Genomic DNA, 20,610 nt, shown 5'->3' with positions numbered 1-20,610 from the left:
CTGTTGGCACTGATTTATTTGAACTCTTTTCCCCATGAAAGCTGACTGGGAGTAGCCCTTGAAGATCTTTTCTGACCTGAGAAGTGGTCTCTGCCTATGCGGCTACCCTCAGAAACTCTTTTAATGGTCATCAAACCACATTTTTTGGGTTACATACTAAGCAAAATCTAGTGGGTAAACTTGTGTTTATTGGGATGGCTCCAGTGTTGCAGTCCAGCTGGAACTCGCTTCAAATTGTTGTAATTCCCATCATCAACTGATAAAGTCATATCCTAGATGCCATTTGGAGATGCAGTTGTAATAATTATATTTCCCCACAATCAATAATGTATTTTTTTAAATCGCAAAGCCTTTACACAAATTACAAAGACTTTAAATAAATTTGTGTAAAATGACTCTGGTTAAAATTGCCATAGAAAAACTTTTATTGCCATGCAGTTCAAATCTGGTTTCTTCATAAAAATCCAATCTATTGACATTAGCTCAAAATCAGAGGGATATTCAATCAGCCCTTTTAAAACCCTGCTGCTACTGCATTAGCTGCAGAACATAAATAAATTCTTCCTCTCTGATCCCAGTGTGCTTCACTAATGCATTGTGTGGGACTCTTGGATTGTTGGCCAATGTGATCTGAAGCCTCAAAGGTATTTATGGAAGCTGTCAGTAACCGGAGAAATCAAGACAGCAGCAGGGTGGCGCTGCTTTGGCATGTTAACTAAAGGCATGGACTGTTTAGATTAGAGATTTTGAGAAGGCTGGAAATCTGGATTGCATGTTCACTCACAGTAAAATCTTGTGTAAATATTGCAATGGTGTGAGAAACAATCAGTCCGATCCACTTAATCCAAACACGCGACGGCCTGACCTGACTTTATGTGCGCAGAGTAACAGACGCCCCTTGTACGTACAGTGAAGGAAAAATATTAATTTGCCGAACACAGAAAGTTAAAGGCGCATAAAGAATAATGTCAATACTCTCACCCTCTCTCTCCTACACTCCCAGTCACACATGGCACAGTGGTAGATCAACATGTGACGGTGAGAGATAGCAGCAGCTTGCCGTCTTTGCCGGGAGCAGCCATTAAATAAACATGTCAAGTTGTGTGCGTTTTAATGATGATCAGCCGAGCCTGGTTTCCCTGTGAAGCGCCAGCCAAAAAGGATAGACACAGTGCAACTCCCCAGACCGCCTCTCCCTCTCTCTCTTTCTCTGTTTCTGCCTCTCATCGACACTTCCTTCACTTTGACAGAGATGGAAAGAAAGAGAGAACAAGAGGCAGGCCCGTTTGAATCAGGTTTGGGGGTGAGGGAGGTTGTTTGTATGATGATTTTTCATTTGAAAAGAAAGAAAAACATCAGTCAAGTGCAAGCTTTTGTGAGGCTTTAACACAGCTCTATCCCCGGTAGTGTGTGTGTTAGTTAGTTCTGAGTGCTATGTGTTTGACGTGAGAGTGAATAACGGGCCGGCTGGTAAACGCTCTGTTTGTGTGTTTACGGCATTGCACGCCCTTAGGTGCGGCGTCTCTTGCTCTCCCCCCCTTCTTTCTCTCTCTCGCTCTCTCTCGCTTACTTCCGTCTCCGCTTTGAAGAGCAGGGGCTCGGCGTCGGATTAAAGTTTGTTTGTTTTACGTTTAGCGAGCGAGAGCTGCCATTTCTCTCCTCCTTTCTCCCCGTCTTCTCCCACTCGCCTCGTGAGCGCTCGCGCTCTCTCGCACACATGCACGGTAAATCTCACAAACACTCTCGCGCGCATACACCTCACATCAGAAGTAGTGTGGAGTGCTGAGGCTGCATATGTAAATGCTGAGAGATTGTCAAGTGTCTGGGTGTGCATACATCAGGGTAATCAAGCCAGCGCTGATGGGGAGAGCTCGCTCCAGGAGCAGATCCGCAGTACTGGCAGTCACACAGCCGTCACTGAACTGCTGCCAATAATGGGTTTGAGAGGTGCTGGAGGAGGGGGTAGAGAGCATGTGTGTGTTTGCGTGTGCATTTGCTCGCACACAAACATGCCCATCTGCAAGTTGCCATCTATTTTGTATGGCATGTGTGCATGCATGTATGTTAATGTGACACCTCTATGACAGAAAAGCTGATTGAGAGTGTGAAGGTGAAGCCAATCTGCCCGCAGTAGCATCGGAGTTGCAGTTGGAGTGCTGCTGAGTTACAATCTGATAGAAAAAAATGCCTGTAGATAAACTGGCCTACCTTCACCTTCCTCTGCAAAGCTACTGTGTCCAATGCAATAATAACCTTTTAAGTCCCATCCAAACTCATCCCCCCATACTCTGCTGTTTTTGTATCTGCCACACCAGTCAAAGCCCAGGGATGAAACAGTATCTGACTATCAAACAGCCAGTTTATCCGATTCCATCCGGTCTTATCCTGTTAAAAGTCCCCTACTTTTTTGTGTCATAGTTTCGATTTTAAAAGTTCTTGTAAAAACAGTAAATTGAATGCAACAGTGTACCTTTGACTCTTAGGAAAATCAAAGGCAATCCCATTGATGATGAACTAAAGGGTAACAAAAGATTAGACACAACCATGGACTATCTATATAAGATGCTAAGTCACTAATCCAGTGTTTAGTGAAATCCCATTTCTAAGTCTGGAGTTTGCCATCATGGAGTTCTGAAACTGGATTTTACAAGTGAGGGTTTGAACTGACTGGTAAACCGATATACACATATGACTTGTCAATCCCAATTGTATTTTACTCCAATTAAGCCTGAAGTTTACAAAATAACCATTGTGTTACTAGAACTATGAGCCTTCCCTCCCTGGCCATGATAAAGAAAGACTGTTTAAGGCACTTGTTTTGCGGGTTAATTTTCGTTAGTCCTGTGGGCTTTGTGCATCTTTTGGGCATGGCGTTTGATAATAACATCACAATAGTTGACGCACACATGTTACTGTACGTTGGCATGGATGTATAAAGTCAATCACCTGGCCATGCAGTCCGGCTTTACAAGCATTTTTGAAAGGACGAGTCGTTTTAAAGAGCTCTCTGAATCGGAGCATGGTACTGTAACAGGATGCCACTGTTGCAACAACTCAGCTTATGAAATTACTTTCCTCCTTGATATTCCATAAGGGGTATTATTGCAAAGTGGAGGCGTTTAAGACCACGGCAATTCCGATATTGACAGATTGTCAGACCACATAACGTTACAGAGCTGGGTTCACGTGTGCTGAGACTCACATTGCGTAAAGGTCGCCAAAGCTCTGCTGACTCAATAACTGTAAAGTTCCAAACCTCCTCCTCTTTGTGCCCACAGCTTCATGGCATCGGTTTCCATGGCCAATCAGCTCCTATAGGCGTCATGTGTAGGTGGCCCATCACCTTTGCCAATATAGTCAACGTGCTGATGAAGTAATATATAGACAGTAGTCAAATTGGGGACAGATTTTTTTCATATAATCTTGAGCAATTACGTAGATTAGCCATATCATATATTATAAGATCATGATACAGTATGTTTCACATGTAAAATCATTATTCTTTAAGAAATTAGTGCAATTTTCCCCCCAAGATTGCGGTGAAGAACAAGTATAAAGGCTTGTTAGAGGTTGTCACTAACCACCTATCAACACAAAAACACCCCAAAGTGGCTGCTGGATATCTTACCATCAGCTATAGTAACATATTACCATATTTTCAACTTTATACCAGAGCACAGATCATGCTAGACACTGTCTTGTCCTTTATCTGCTATATTATTCATGCTTAGCCTTACAATGCTATTGTAGTCAGCAGTATCCTTTATCTCATCCAAGTCTTTCACGCCCTACTCGCTTATTATATCCTACACTAGTCTGTTCCCTGGCCTGGCAAGAGCACTGGCACGTCTGATCAACTAAACAGATCCCCCAGCAGGCCTCGCTCTTCCCTGTGGAGAGCCCGGGATTGGGAGGAATGTTAACATTGCATTACAGTATGTCGCCACGTACACAATGTCCTCAATGAACGACACGGCTTTATCTGTCTCTCCCGGGATCTGGGCTGTGCCTCCTTCTCCTCTCTGCCGCTTTATTCATATGATATTCTCACTGTCCCTTCCTCCCACCTCCCCCTTTCTTTCTCTGCACACATGTGCGATAGACAGAATATCAGGATTACAGTATGAGCTGACATGGTGACACGGTGTTAATCGTCAGAGTCGTGTTTGTTTCCGCCCAGAAACTGTCACCCTCTAATAACGAGCCCCCAAAACCAAACACAATTGGCGCCGGAATGGCAGGAGTGGCACAATAGGCACAAAACCCAGCAATCTTGTCAACATATACAAATGGAAGGCAAGGAAGGAAGCCGCACGCGTCCCCTTTTCTCTTGTTGTCATAGAACACACATGCGAACCCTTCATGTCTTCTTCCTGCGTCGTGTCAGCAGAGGTCTGCAATTAATTTGTGTAATTGCCTCACACACACACACACACACACACACACACACACACACACACACACACACACACACACACACCCTCATATCCATCCTAACTCCACCTCCAAGCCATTCTTTCAACCTCCAAGCAAAGTCCTCTCGTTTTAATGCCGCTAAAGACACACACATTCACAAAAACCGAACATGTTTTGTTCAGGACTTTGATCGGGCGCCGACATCAACAGAAACACAGAATTTATGATGTCTCAGTGGTCAGTGTTGTGTTTTTTGTTTTTTCCGTCTTAAGGTTGTCCACTGGGTTATGAAGAATTTAAAGGCTTGCATACCCTGCACCATGGAAGATGAATTGACTTATTTCTTGTGTGATATTTGAAAATCTTACTAAACCATTTTTTCAAGAAAGCTACATCACAGCAGAAAAAGTACTAGGCAGCTGTAATCGGTATAGAACATTGATAAAGTTTCTTTGCAAAAGTCAATTGTTTTCAAGTTTTGTAATTTCGAACATTTGAAAAAGTCTCGCTGTTATGCTGAACTTTTCTTTTCTGTTGGGCCATGAGGTTTCAACTATACACTCAAAGACAGAGATGCTAAAGATTCCCCCTCCACACACGCCAGCATTGCACTGCATTTGCTTGGATATTATTTAAATAACTGAAGGTAATATAATCTTCTACTTCTACTGGCTTTGTATCAAAAAATGAAATTCCAGCATCGGTAAAACAATATATCGGTTCAGTATTTGTGTGTTTGTGTGCGCGCCTGTATTTGTGCTTTAATAGCAGCGCTCCCGTGCTGCCACGGGGAAAGTATGTGTAGAGCGGCAGCTGCAAAAAAGGGCCCTCCCAAACCTAGGCTGACGTGAAGTGACAGCTCTGTATATCTCTCACTGGCACTGACAGCTGACAGATGGATAGCACTCATACACCGCAGGAAAAAAAAGACAGGGAGAGAGCGCGGGGGAGTGCGAGGAGTGGAGGGATGGAGAGAGAGAAAGAAAGAGAGAGGGAGAGAAAGAGAAAGCCCCCAGGATGATTCGCCAGCATTGCTCTCTGTTCAGAGGGGCCGGCGTTTGATTGAGTGCTACAGAGAATAATAAACCCTCCACTACCCGGTGCAGTGCCAGGCTTTCTCTCCCTCCTTATCTCCCGCTTTCCCCTCCCTTTCTCTCTAACCCCTCTCCTCCCTTAATTCTCTCCTTCTCTCTCCAACCCTTTTATTGTCGCCCCTCCTTTGGAGCTCTGCTCTTGCTCCTTTATGCTATGCCTCCTATTCCCCAGGCCCATCTTCCACACCTCGTGGTCTATCTTTATGTTTTTCTCTCTCTCTGCTCTCCCTTTCACTCATCTGCTATCTGCCTCTATCTGCCTTCCCGGTGTATTTGTCTCTCTGTATCTGAGGTGTGAGAGACAGGGGTAAGAGGTCTCTGTCAAACAAACCAACAGTACTCACTCACAGCTATTCCCCTGTGTATCTGACAGTGTATCTGGATCTGTGCTGTGCTCTCTGTTTCCACCACTAAAGATACAACGAGCATACATGCACTCACAAAAACGCGGCAGCTTTCACCGCAGCAGGGAACATGTGATCGGCAAAGCGAGCAAAAGTATTATGTTAAAGGCAAGTAAACATTCATTTTGCTTGGCTTTTTGAGGATGAATAAACCCTTATGCAATTTAATTACCTAATCTGAACAACATAACTTTGTTCTTGAACATGAATGTATGTAACAGTAGAACTAATATTGGGAAAGAATAACCAACGTCAAAGTACCAAAATTCAAAACATTCTCAAAATACAACGATTTTTAGAAAGCTGTTTTATGATGCAACAGGTAACAAACTTCTTTACAGTTGGTTAAACAATGACACGTGCACACGAAGTGCAGACTTTTACAAAAGGCTTCTACAAAAACTTTGCATTAACTGTTCAGCAATTATAACCATGTTTTACACACAGTCCCCCATTTTCACGGGCCCCAAAATAACTGGATAAGTGACTGACAAGCAGGTTCATGGCCAGACCTGTTCCTTTGTTGTTTCATGATGAATTAAGTAGATATAATGCTTGAATTTCATTCAAGCTGTTGAATTTGTTTGTGAATCATAATCGTAAAAACAGAGGATTTACACAAGGTGGCAAAGTCCAATCTGAAAACATCTACAAGAGCCTGCACAGTTCAAAAAAAATCTTTGGACGGATGAAACCAAGACTTGCACCAGAATGATGGGAAGATAAAAGTATGGACAAGGAAAGAAACATGAAAGCTCATGATCTGAGCCTGTAATGACTGTAACCACTAAGGGGGGTTCAGGGTCACCTGATCCTATAAGCTTTGTCAAAAAAGAAAGTTTTAAGCCTCATTTTAAAAGAAGAGAGGGGGTCTGTCTCCCAAATCCAAACTGGGAGCTGGTTCCACAGAAGAAGGCCCTGAAAGCTCTGGCTCCCATTCTACTTTTAAATACCCAAGGAAGAGTAAAGTGCTCTATCACAGTGATGCGGTACTATGAGGTCTTTAAGATAAGGTGGGGCCTGATTATTCAAGACCTTTTGTGTGCAGAGAAGGATTTTAAATTCAGTTCTGGATTTAGCAGGTAGCCGATGAAGAGAAACTCTTAGCTGCAGCATTTTGTATCAACTGAAGGCTTCTCGAGGTACACTTAGAACTGTGCAATCATAAGGAATTACAATAATCCAGCCTAGAAGTAATAAATGCATGACGAGGTATTTCAGCATAAATGCAAAAGCCATTTTAAATAAGTGCAGTTTGCAGTTTTCCTCCTGTTCCCTGTCTTAAATGACAATAATGATGTACACAGTGTGTGATATACGTACACTATGATGATTTAATACTGACACATAAAGTCAATTTCAACAGCAAGCACATTATTGAAGAGTACACAGTGCAAATTAAAGTATGAAAGGATGATGCAGTTCACTTATCCAGCAACAATGAAGAAATTATTTAGTGTGTACAGCTCTCTGAATGTGTCTACTTGCTAATGAGGCCACACAAACACACTTGAATGAACTTGAATTACTAAACTTATGTGAGATTATACTAACTTACATTAATAATTGGAAGGCCTAATGAGCCAGTAGTCTAGACCTGAAACTCCAGTCATACTTTGGAACAGTAAAACTTGAACAGCAAAGTCCTGCTAAGAAAAATCAAACTTTTTTGTGGTATTCAAACAATGCGTTCTTATGTGGCTCAACCTTACAATAACCTTACATCTATGGATGAAGGTCTGGCACAAATCAGTTGCTCTTTGCAAGCCCCCCCGAATCCCTGCCCTGTCGTCCTCTTCTGTGCTGCTTTTATTTGGGAGTGTGAAGGAGAGGATTAGCAGTGGCTTGTGGAAAGGAGAAAGGATGCGATGTAGGGAGGAAGAGATAGAAGGGTAGAGGGTCACGCTGAAGAATTAAAGGTGTGTATTCTATTTGCTTTTTTGCTGTTGTCTCCACTCCAGAGACATAAAATGGACACTGCTGTGTGTCGGTGCCCATCTGAATGTCGCTGTTCATCTGCCCTCTGCTTCTCTCTGCACACACACACACGCACACACACACACACACACACACACACACACACACACACACACGCACACACACACGTACGTATGTTCAGTTCCGCTCTATTTTCCATCTCCTCCATGAGGGTTAATCTGTGGATGTGTTCCAGTGCCCTCCTTCTCTTTTTCTCCATCTCTTCACCCCCACCTCCTCCTTTTCTTTTCCCCTCTCATCCCTCCATCCCCTGGGTGTGTAGACGGCCTGTTTCCCCTGCATCCCAACATTGAAGGGAGAAGCTAAGAGGCTGTCTGGCTGCTTGGCTGGCTGGCTGGCATGGAATTGAAAGATGTTTACTAAATAGCCCCCATGTCCCTGCGCCTGGCATTTAGTAGTCAAGACTCTGCTTGCCTGTTACAGAAAAATATGAAGAGAAAATGACTCACAGCTCACCCCCAGTGACACGCAGCATGCTTTGCTCGCCTTATGTAGAGTTCACAGTTTTCATTTCTAATTGTATTTTCCGCTTTTGTTTTTACGTTTTAATAAGTCCTATTAATTAGCGCTCAGTCTCAAAGGCATGTTTTCGTACCCGTTTTTTTAAATCTTGGGAACTAGTCGAGCATCATTTTCACTTCCTGCGACACCAAATCACACCAATGCAACTCTGAGAAAAAAAAAACAGCACCTCCTAGTTGCTAAGGAAGTGTAGTGTGCACCGCCGGTATCAGACTTAGGATTTCTGAAGGATGTGATCTTAGCGAATGCAATATTAATAACTTTTAGAGGGACAAATTTTTCCAGCAAGTGGTGCACACAAGCTTTCATTTAATATGTGTGTGTGTGTGTGTGTGTGTGTTTCTATAGGTGTGTCTGTATTTCACACCTGTATAAAAACACACACATAGACATCCAACCTTAGACTCCCCCATCTTCCTGGCTGCGAGAGGGACAAACCAGGCTCATCATAAATCAAAATGATAAATCCTGATCATAAGTCAGTCAGGCTGGTGTCAGAGCCAGCAGGCGGACACATGCCCTCGAACGACAGGGACACCGGTGACACCCATCACCTTCACATGTCACCCAGCTAAGACACATACACACATAAGCCTGCACACTCTGCCCACTACCACTTTGCTCTCCTGTCCTTCAAATATCCCGCCAAGGACACATTCACTCAGGTCCACATACTCATCTAAAATAGAGCTATCTGTTACTAAGCCAGCACCAGACATAAAGCAATGACTGCATTCACTCCTTTTCAGGACAATTTCAGCGAAGTGAGACAGAAATGGCCTCGGCTATTAGCCTGGGCCGACCCTCATTAACTGATCACCATTGATTCCTCCTAACGGGCTGTTTACCTAATTAAAAGCAGGAACTTTACATTGCGTTACCTAAATAAATGTCTATTAAAATATCACTTTACCACGTGCAGGCAGAGGCGGTGAGGTAGGCTTTATTTCTCTGCACTGTGCTGCCAGGCTTTGTAGGAAGACACAGAGTTAAATCACACTCCGAAAGGAGAGTGTTTGACAGACCTGGTCCTTGTGTCGCTTGTCACGCACATTTGATATTTTGATAGCTTCCCGTCTCTTCCCATTAGCCCCTGGGGTCCCAAAACCATTTTAGATGTTTATCGGGAAAGCGCTGGGGGTTAATTTCGTGTCTCGTCAGAAGTGCCGGCACAGAACGGTATCACACTGTAACCCATCGCGGCAAAATCGCAGCAATCGGACGGGCTTATCAGGGAGAGTTGTGTTACACTGACTGACACATGACAATGACCCTGGTGACTCTCTGTGGGCTGATAGCATCTGGGTTTTCTTTTCACTACTATCCCACTCTTTTTCTCCTGCTCACCCCCCCATCTTTCTCTCTCTGACTGCAGGCAATGGAGAAATTGGGACTTTGTCTCTGGGGAAGTGGAAAGAGTAGGAGGGAGAGCGCATGGTGTCTTTGAAGGAGCGTACTGCTCACGCACATGCACAGATAGCACGCACGAAACAAACCCCTGTAAGCGCTGTGCGTGCGTACACACATAAGGCAGCTCCGATTGAGCCGAGGATGTGTGCACGCGTGATAATATGCATGCCTATCTCCGGCCATCCAGTTTTATCAGTGACAAAAAGGTATTGGTTTCACTGTTTGGTGTGGAACAGCATGGAGCCACAGGGCATGCCTGCTCAATAATCTGCTACACGTACACAAACACTCACACACGCATACATGCATGCATGCACACACAGGTTCACAAATGCAAACCAACCCAGCATGCTGGACACGCACGGGTGGTACATATAGAGGTGTACATGCACATGCGTGGTGCATGCAAAAGCACACAAACAAGCCAACATAGGGATTCAAAACACACACAGACACACACATACACAAAGTGCATTCTGGCTGTCCATCAAGACTCCCTGTCATTTTCATTCTCCCCTGTCCCCCCGTGACATGGCCGAGTCCCTTTTTTCTTCCCCTCAGCTTTAATCCCCTATTTACTTTCAGCTGCTGGTACTGAGGTAGAGTTTATCTTCACTCATACACACGCAGTGTGGCTTGAATTAGTCTATATTTATGTGACTGACTTCATTCGCAATTGAGTGATGATACAAGTATTTATTTTTTTTTTTTTGCGACGCATAAATCAAGCATGATGACATGATTTTAAGATATTTCTTTGACAACCATAAAGCAACAAGGGCAGGATTATATTTTGAGGGTTTTTTTAATTATTTATTTATATTTTTTTTGCAGAAAAACTAAAAAAACTATTGTTTTATGACACTAGGGGTGACTGCTTTGTGGCACAAATCAGACGATTCAGATGATTCAAAAAAACAAGAATAATTTCTGACATTGGCATTAATGAGATCAGTGGTTCCCAACCTGCAATAAATGAATGGGATAGCAATGTCATTAAAGGGGAAAGAAAGAAAATAAAGGTATAAAAAATTTTGAGTTATTTCTTCTTCCAGTTGTGTGAAGATGTGATTATTTTCAAATCTTCTGAGGTCTATAAATCATTCAGGTATATCTGAATATCTGAGTAGGAAAACCCTCTTCGTTTGATTAGTTCACCACAGAACACACAAAGCTGGGGAGCTTGTTTTTTTAGGTAATGGATCCGATCATAACGGCCAGATGATCGGATCCGAACATCTACAAAGCAGAAAGACCTGTGGGATGGTGTCATTCAGGTCTGAGGTCTGAGACTGGGTGTCTGGCGATGTGTTAGACCTGGGTGATCCACAGCAGCTTCCCCCTTTTTACTCTACTTCAGTGATTTGCTTCAGACGTGTAGCTGACAAATAGTGAAGCACACCTTAGAGGTCTTGTAGAGTCCATGCCTCAGCAGGTTGGAGCTGTTTTGGCTTCACGTGGAGGACCAGCAGCTGGGATCGTCATAGTGTTTTGGCTTCTCAGTGTATTATTTCTGGATTGATTTAAATGAAAGTAATTCTGGTAATTCATACATTTGAGGCCTATAATTTGCCCATTGGACTGTACTAATGCAGAAAGTCTCACTCATAGTCACTAGATGATGCAGTTGTGGATATTTGCACAAGTGAAGAAGGCAAAAAAGCAAATACGTGTTGGTTTGTGCGCGCGCTTGTGTGTTAGTGTGTGTAATTCTTTGGGCGTCAGCCATGTCAATCAGCCCCCTGCAGCGCAACTGCCCTTCACACTTCTGTTTATCTGCTGCTGCTGAGGACTGGGAAGACTGATAAGAGTACACCACTCCCTGTCTCCCTCTCCCTTTTTTTCCATCTTTCTGTCTCTCGTCCTCGCACATTATAAGCAAACAGACACACAGATTGTTAGTTGTCCCTTTCAGCGTCATCAGTCATATTCATCCTCTGCAGGTTTTCTCAGACTCAGAAGAACATCATGCCGTTTGAAGCAAGACCTGATAATTGTTAATATTTCCTTCTTTATGTTCACTTTACTCATGTCTAATCCGCCATACCATATGTTTAATCTGTGTACAGTGAGTGTGTATTGGATTAACAAGCTTGTGTTTATTCCTCAGATGTTAACGGAATGATCACAATGATGTATCTAATGGTCAAGGCGAGCCAATTTTCTTGGTTTTCGGCTTACTTATTCAAGCTCCGTGTGTGTTTGAGCTCTTTTAGATTGTGCCCTATATTATAATCAAGGATCAGAATCCATTTTCTCTATCAAAGCGCTTGCCGACGGCAATGTTGATTAGCACAAGCCCCAAAAATGCTTTTTTTTTTTCTCCTTCCCTTTTTTTTTCTTTTTCCTCTCGCTGCCACCTGAAATGTTCTCTTTTCATGTCTGAAGACTGGCAAAAGTCAGGCTCCACATTTCCCTGGAGACCAGCCATTGTTACCATGGTCTGTGGACATTATTGGCGGCCACTGTGCCACCCATGTACACCTGTCACTCAAGGATAAGGAGGCCGCTCTGAGCACACAGACACAGGCTATTGGGCTGAATGTGAGTGTATAGATGTGCTGAGCGTTTAGGGAGTTCATGCGTGTATATTGAGTGGGTTGAGTTTGCATGTCTATGTATCTGTGTGTGTGCGTGTGTGTGGTTGTGTGTGTGTGTGCCCTCAAATGTCTTTGTGTGTGTGTGTCCTCACTCAGTCAGCCAGCTGAGTCTGCAGTCAGTTTACGTTTGACTGCAGGGCAAAAGCTCGAGCAAGAAATGAATTCTGACTCGCCGAGCGCCTCACATAAATTCCTTTTCTCATATTCCGACACAAAAGACAACATATCTGCATTGCATTAGCCCTGGGACTCCTTTCTCATTCTGATGATGATTTAGGGATGTTGAGATCTCCCCATGAACATCAGAGGCAGAGGCAGAGAGAAACAGTAAGACAGAGATAAAGAGGAAAGACACACTGAGAGATGCTTTTGGGTGTGGGTGAGGGGGTGTGGGGGGGAATGCTATCAACAGAAAAGAAATGATAAAATGACATTTAGGTTTCATATAGCTATAAATTATATACTTTTCGATTATTTCTTTGACAACATTGGAAGGCTGTGGAGCTGCTCAGCAGTAAGAACTGTTCCCTTGCAGCGGGAGGCTCCTGGATTTGAGCCCAGGCAGGTGTTTTCATCTTGCTGCGCCTGTAACCAACAAACAAGCTAGGTCAATAAAGCCTATTTAGGCCCAGGACACTCTTGCAAAAGAGACTCTATAGTCATGTGAAAAATCAAAGTTTTCACAGGACTCTTTGCAGTTCTGTGGAAAAAAAGTCCACCCCATGATTCAGTAGCTTGTAGAGCCACCTTTAGCAGCAATAACTGCATGTTATCGTTCTCTGTGTGTCTTCATCCGTCTCCCACATCATGCTCAGGAATTGTGGCCCAACTCTCCTTTACAGCTTTGCTATAATTCATTTGAGGTTTGTTTATGCACAGCTCTCTTTATGTCCCACCATAGCTTTTCAATCAGGTTGAGATGTGGACTTTAACAGGGCAGCACCTTGATTCTTTTCTTTTTCAGCCATTCTGTTAGAGATTTGCTGCTGTGCTTGTAATCTTTGTCATGTTGGATTCACCAGTTTTGACCAAGCTTTAGCTGTCGGACAGATGGCTTCACATTTGACTCTAGAATATGCAATGACTGCAAGGGACCTTTGGTGACAAAACAAGGCCAAATCATGACCTCACCACCCTCATGCTTGACAGCTGGTATGAGGTGTTTGTCTTGACATACTGCGTTTCTTTTTCTCCGTGAATGCTGTGTGGCCAGACATCTTCACTTTGGTCTTTTCTGTCCAAAGAACATTCAGAAGTGTTGTTGTTGGTTTCTGAGGCAACCCCTCCGGGCAACCTTTACAAAAAAAGCTATACTTGTTCATTCTTTTTGTAATTGTACTGTCATGAACTTTCACATTTAGCATGCTAACTGAGGCCTGTAGAGTCTGAATTGTAACTCTCAGGTTTTGGCAAGTTCTCCGAGGACCGTACGTTCTAACCTCGGGGTGAATTTGCTGGGATATCCACTCCTGAGAAGATTGTGGCAATGTGTGAACTTTCTCTTTCACATGACTGTAAACTGAAGTAGCAAAGTGTTGTGTAGTGCCCTGGATCCACCTGTTAAAGTAAAGCAGGCTTTACCCGTGACAGCCTTGCATTGATTTTTTTATGCATCTGCATATGCATCATCTTTGGCACTTTTTCATGCAAATAATTTTTTTTTTCTCTCGCACATGGTTTTGTCCTTGAGCTGAACAGAGTGACATGCTGGATAATGTTTTCTTTTGACTGAGGTGACAGCCCCGGATTACCATTTGCTCCCGGTGATGCCATTATCTCAGAGACAGGGAGAAAGAGAGTAAGATGCAGAAATAGACACGAGTGATTTCACTGTTTTTTTGTTGTTGTTGTTTTTTTTAAATTTGAGCACCTGTTGTTTGTAAAGATCGTTTGTGCAACAGAAAAATATTTCAAAGAAGGGAAGATACTGTATGTGCTCTGCTTGACACATTCATAAAGGAAATCATCCCTGGTTATGAGAAGGGCCATTTCTATTTTTTATGTTTTATTGTGAAATGCTTCACACCGCTCACAGTCACATCTCAGTCAAATCATCAGATGAGGATTTTCTTCGCTGTTTCTCAAGCACATCTGTGAGGACCGCCGATATCTCAAGTTATGTTACAGTTAGTTATGTTAACTTTTAACGTTTAAAGGTGCTGCAATGCGTAACCTTACCACTAGCTCTCTGTCCTGATACAGTGTTTTTCATGAGAAATGGAAAAAAATCACTCTTTCTTTGCAAATGGCACTATGTGTCACCTGGAAATCAATTAAAACACTCATACAAATCCTTATTCTCTGTGCTTTCTTAATTGTCCCAGAAGCCGGACTGTAGCAGTCAACCAATTTAAAACAACATCCATATAAAAATGAAAATACACCTTGCAATTTGTATCCACACTTAAAATTTCGACCTTTCCTCATTTGTAAAACAAGATGTTGATTGACTCGAAGGGTGATCGCATCACTGGTGTTTGACTACATGTTGTCTTGTTATTATTGCCATGTCTCAGGCACAACGGAGGAATTGTCATTGTGGGGGTGGACATGGTGGTGTGGATTGAGGGTGGTGGTGGACTTGCACGGGGTGGGGGCTATATATGTGAGCATGTGTGTGTGCGTGAGTGTATGGTGGAGGGGTGGGTGAGTGCAGTGGGAAAGGAGAGGCTAAGATGCAGGTGTGAACCTCTCATTATCGAGTGGCATGTGCCTTGTCACTCATTCATTGTTACTGGCCATGTTCACATCTGAGCTCTTTCACATTACTCATCCTCTGTTTGCCCCACCTGACCTCTCTCTGACGCACGCACACACACACACACACACACACACACACATGCAATACAGCTGAGTATTCAGGCAGACAAATCCTCAGTGCACTACAATATTTATACATCTCAGTTGTTCTTGTGTGCTCAACTTAGATTAGGGGAAATTGTTTTACAAAATACCGCTTATACATTATTTACCCTTCATTCCCTTTGTTTGTTCTGCTCTCCATTCCTTTGTAACACCACTTTGTGAACATGTGCAGGGAGAAATCCTCTTTACACTCCTGCAAGTCTATCAATGTGCAATTTGAAAGGGAGCCTGCGGTATCTAAAAGATTCGTCGCACTCTTTAAATAGAGAGTCACCTTTAAATTATTGCACCAATTAAACAATGTCAATAACAAAGCATCTTAACAGCATCTTGTCGTATTAATGCTGCTTAATGTGACACGAAATACGACTAAGTTATTGCAATACACTTCATTTAAGGATCCCAGAGTGTAAGTAGAAGTTGACTCGTAGATCGTTCATGTGAGGAGAGCAGTCGGATCCACTGCAAGAAAAGACCCTGGGGTTTTCCTGATGATCCGAGTTTCCTGGGAGCTCCTGGTTCCCTCTGTGTTATTCAATGCAGAAGATATGAGGTGCATGTTTTGTGTGTGTATGTGTCTTAGGGGTGACGGTGGGGATCTTAGGGGAAAGGAAACTGGGTGAGAGTTGTATGTGAATGTTTGGTGGTGGTGGTGTGTGTGTGTGTGTGTTGGAGGGGGGGTGTTGTGCTGGGCTCTGTTGTGTTGTATGCATCATTTCATGGGTGACAGAAAATAGAGAGCCCCCATGGGTGCCTCCTTCTGCTCAGAGAAGCCGGAGAGGAGAGACTTTAGGGACTGGGAGAATGAAGGAGGGAGAGTTGAAGAAATGGAGTGAGAGAGGGGGGTCCTGCCATCACATGGGACAGATCAAACCACAGCTGGCTGATTTCATTCGTCCCTTGCCTCCCACTCTTCACATCCACCCCTCCGTCTCCTTGAAACTTCTCCCTCCATTTTTTTCCCTGTCCTCTTCCAGAGACACTGTGGAAATCGTTTTCAGTATTCAGCCTGTTGATCATGTCCAGAGAAAAATGTGCAGTATGAATATTAGAAAATACCATGCGCCCATTCATGCAGTCTTTGTTTTACTAGTTAGTCTGATTGACTATAATCTAGCTTGATTATGTACAAAGGCCAGCAACTGTTCTGTTTGCATAGCAAGGTCTTTGGTTTCTCAAGAGCTGTGCAGAATTGAATTTAAAATCATCCAATAGATTAAAACATTTCAGGAATAAAGTGGAAAACTAACAGACCCAATAAAATTGCTCTCCTTTGTGTTTTCGCTTCAGAAAAACATCTCCGCCAAAGATCTGCTAGAAGATGGTGCAACTGTCTTCAGGAAATACATCAGCACTGTAATTGTATCATTAGACCTGTCAGAATGAAAATAGGTTCAAACTCTGTATTTTGATACATTGTGCATCATGTTATGTTTTTTTTGGCTGGGTATTCAGAAGATACTGTTATCAACATGAACACATTTTTATCAGGCTTAATAAACTGCCTTCATCTAAATTGTAGGTAAAGATGACCAAATTCAAGGCAGTAAACAATGAAGGCAGAAAGTCCACATGACCACCAGCCCATGGCTATATTTCAATCAGTGCTGTTACCCCCACCTCCTACGCTTCCTGCTCCATGCTTTCCTTTTTTTTCTCCTTTTTTTTCCATGCAGAGAAGGCGGAGGACGGCGAGAGATCAGACCACACATACAGATCCAGGCCTCCACCCTCCACCCCCAGCCTCCAGTTCCCCCGCCATCTGTGCACGTCCCTCTGCCTGCAACTCCACAACAACAAGGCCCTGAACCTCCGCCGAGGAGTCAATCCATCACTGGAGAAAGAGAGAAAAAGACAGAGAAAGGAAGTGGAAGGAAGTGGAAGGAGAGAAAGGATGGGTGGCGGTGGAGGGGGTTGCAGGAAAAAGGAGAGGTGAGGAAAAGCGAAAGTGAGATGCCATGAAACTTAATCACAGAAAGGGTCGTGTCGGGCAGAGGAGAGGAACAGATTAAATTAGCATAGCATTAGATATGGAAAATGATCTCTGTCAAAATCATCCGCTGCACAATTATAATATGTTAATTACTTATTTCATTAAGGAAGTTTATTATGGCCTCGCAGATGAAATCATGCAGGCCAAAGACACCTGGAGGAAAAGCACTGATGCCTGAATCTCTCTCTCCCACTCCCTCGCTCTCGTCACTCCTCAGTCTCAGCTGCCTCTCTCGCCCCATCCTCATTCCTTCACACATTTCTCTTTGTTCCCCACTACGTGGTTTTAAGACACAACGCTTAGTAATGGGTACTGCAGTTGTCGTATACTGACGACCACCAGAGAAGAGGTTTGGATGTTTGCCTCTCTGTCTCCTCGTGCCATCGGTAAGAGTGCACATATAAATAGATGTGAAAAAGCAGAGCCATATACAAACAGGCATGGGTACTGTGCAAACATCTATACGTGCAGGTTCTGTATAAGCTTTTCTCTCTTTTTAAAAAAATCCTAAACTCTTAAACGATATACATTGTCATCTAAAATGTTATTTTGAGTATTTTTTTCATTACAATCTCAGATCTGTACCACTGGTACACATTAGTGTGTCACCATGGGAGAAGCTTGTTTTCTTTTGATAAAACCATGAAAAGGAGACAAACATGGTCTGTCCCTGTAGAGCAACTTGCCCAACATGTATTAATTATTTATTATCTGCAGTGGTGTTTTATTCATTTGTGAAACTGATTTACTCACTCCTAACACAACTGATAAAAACATCGGTAATTCACATTCAGTCTTTTTGTTTCATTTCAAAAGTTTTGCATGTTATTTGCTTAGCACTTGAATTTGAACAGAGGGGCACGGGGCACTTTGCATTTGTTTCCACAGCCCTGCTGTCTGGCTCGCTGGCGTGCTGCCTTCCTGGCTCATCACTGCTGTTCGGACAGACAGACAATGATGATGACAGTCATCAGGGATGTAGCAGCCTTCCGCCTGTCCATCCGACAGTAAGAGCGAGAGGAGCAGGTGCAGAAAATCGAGAACAAAGAGGAAGCAGTGAGTAGAGAGATTACACCTGGCAGTAACGTGTCCCAGGTTACGCTGGGTTAAAATCAAGGTCAGAAAGACACAGCAAATCCACAAGTAAACGAATTCGGGGATGGTCTGCTCAACCAAACCGTTCCTCGGCTTCGAAAGGTGGTCCGAAGTACTTTTAGATAAAGCAAGATTTTAATGCATCAAAAAATTCACATATTCGCATCATCAGTCAATTGTAACCTTGCAGTAACGGTTTAAATTAAACCTCTTGGTTATTTAGCCATAGCAGATATCATGTTGCATTAAGGTCAATGGAAGTGTTATCAGGTTTCTGAGCATTTGGGTGCAATGGTGAGGAACATGGTTAGGAACAATTTTTCTGAGGGCTTTTTGCCTTTATTTACAGATTAGGAGTAAATGTTAGACAGCAAACAGGGAGAGCGTGCAGCGGAAGACACACAGCAAATGGCAACAGGTCAGGTTCAAAGCCAGGGCACTGCATTTCAGTCATAGGACATATAGGCACCCGTTCAGCCACAGAGCTTAACTGGACCTGGAACAACTTTTACTTTGAAGGCGAATGATCTTCACAGTTTAAGTACATCTCAGTAAGTAGTTGGTAAGTGTTTGCAGACCAGTCAGCATTCTCTGTGCAAACTATGGACAAGTCTGGCAATCTGCTTGCAACCACAAGGAGGTTTTCTTTGCAGCAGTGTATAAATCTTTGTGACCAAGCTCACCTTGTGACTGCCCACAACCTTCAGTCACCAAAGAGTCAGGGACTACATATTTTTTCCCAGTGGTAGCCTAGGGGTTACTTTCCAGTCCCTCTGCATGTGTGACTGGGCTTCAGCACCCAATTTCACTGCAAATGCCATCAACATCTAGCAGTTACTCACCAGATGGTCTCTAGCCTGACTGGGGCCTTAAGTAATTGGTTTGATAGCTGATGATCCATCTATTCATCCATCCATCCATCCATCCAACTGTCCATCCATCCATCCATCCATCCCTTTTTGTTCACATTATTCTAGGTAAGTAGGCTTTCTCTTCTGGAGACTATGAATCTGTCTTTAAAATGTGATAGCAATTTCTCATCTTGCTGAGATCTTTAGTTATGGAACAAAGTGGTGGATCAGGTGACTGACCTATAGAGAATGTAAATGATGTGGATCTAGCATGGCTACAGGGCAGGGTTTTAATAGTTTTGCAATTTTCATTAGTTTTTATTTTTATTTAGTTTTGACTGAAGATTTTCAATTTTATATCAGTTTTAATTAGTTTTTACCAATTGTTTGCTAGTTTAGTTTTTATTTTTTTGAAAATCCTTAGTTTCAGTTATAGTTTTAGTTGTGTTTGCAATAATTAAGTGTAACAAAATCCCAGTTTCATCATATCAGTCATGCTCTTCTGCTTATCCTTGGGTATGTTGCTATTCCAGCTACCATACCCTGCACCCTGGACAGGTCGCCTGTCTGTCGCAGGGCTAACACGCAGAGACAGACAACTCACATTCCCACCTATGGGTTCTTTACATAAATAAATAAATAAATAAATAAATTAGGGCAGATGAACAACCATTGATACCAGGCAACTATAAAAGGTATATCTTGGCCCCAATGAGACTATTAACTCTTGCAGCACCGGTGTTCGTAATTTTGGTTCAAGTGAATTGATAAACTTTTGATGGCAATTGACTCACACAGTTATGTAGATATCCCAGTCCTGTTGTCTCGGGATGCATCACGCTGCCTTGCCTGGGGTTAGCTTCTGTTTCTGGGGATGAGGGTGGAGTGTGCTCCCTTACCTTCTCATGGTAAGCTAGGTTAGCCTTCTTGTGTGAGCTTTTCAAGTGCACTTTAAGGTTTGTGGGATTTTTTCCTTTAGAAATGTCCCTCATAATTTGTCTCTTTCCACTACAAGACACTTGCTTTATCCAAAACACAGTCATATTCAAAGTAATCCCAAATTGGACTCTGGTGCTTTCTCCCGACTTTTCCTGACATGATTCTGCGCGTGGACAGAGCAGCAACACAGATGACTCGACTAACGTACTGCCACCTGCTGGCATAATGAGTCACACAAGAAAAAAAAAGAAACTAAACCTTTTCACCCTTGACTATTGTATGACACACACACATCAACGAAAACTAAACACATTTTTGCTATAAATTCAGTTAATTTTAGTTAGTTTTGTGAACACTCATTACAGTTTTAGTTAGTTTTCCTTTTTTCGCAAAGTCTTGTTTTTATTTTTATTTCCGTTAACG

The 20,610-nt window shown here is 43.0% G+C and overlaps 1 long non-coding RNA gene across 1 annotated transcript in view; it reads left to right on the top strand.

The window, feature by feature from the left end:
- Window positions 1-18,352, top strand: part of LOC120442526 — a 51,099-nt gene extending 32,747 nt beyond the window's left edge. Inside the window, exons 3-4 of the long non-coding RNA XR_005614753.1 lie at window positions 16,986-17,241; window positions 18,191-18,352. This is a non-coding gene — a long non-coding RNA (uncharacterized LOC120442526). The remainder of the gene's footprint in view (window positions 1-16,985; window positions 17,242-18,190) is intronic.
- Window positions 18,353-20,610: the final 2,258 nt, after the last annotated feature.

This window comes from Oreochromis aureus, linkage group 11 (assembly GCF_013358895.1).
Source record: "Oreochromis aureus strain Israel breed Guangdong linkage group 11, ZZ_aureus, whole genome shotgun sequence".
In the NCBI taxonomy this organism is placed as follows: Eukaryota; Metazoa; Chordata; class Actinopteri; order Cichliformes; family Cichlidae; genus Oreochromis; species Oreochromis aureus.
Note: the sequence above shows the minus strand (reverse complement) of the source record. Positions and strands in the feature narration are given on the sequence as shown.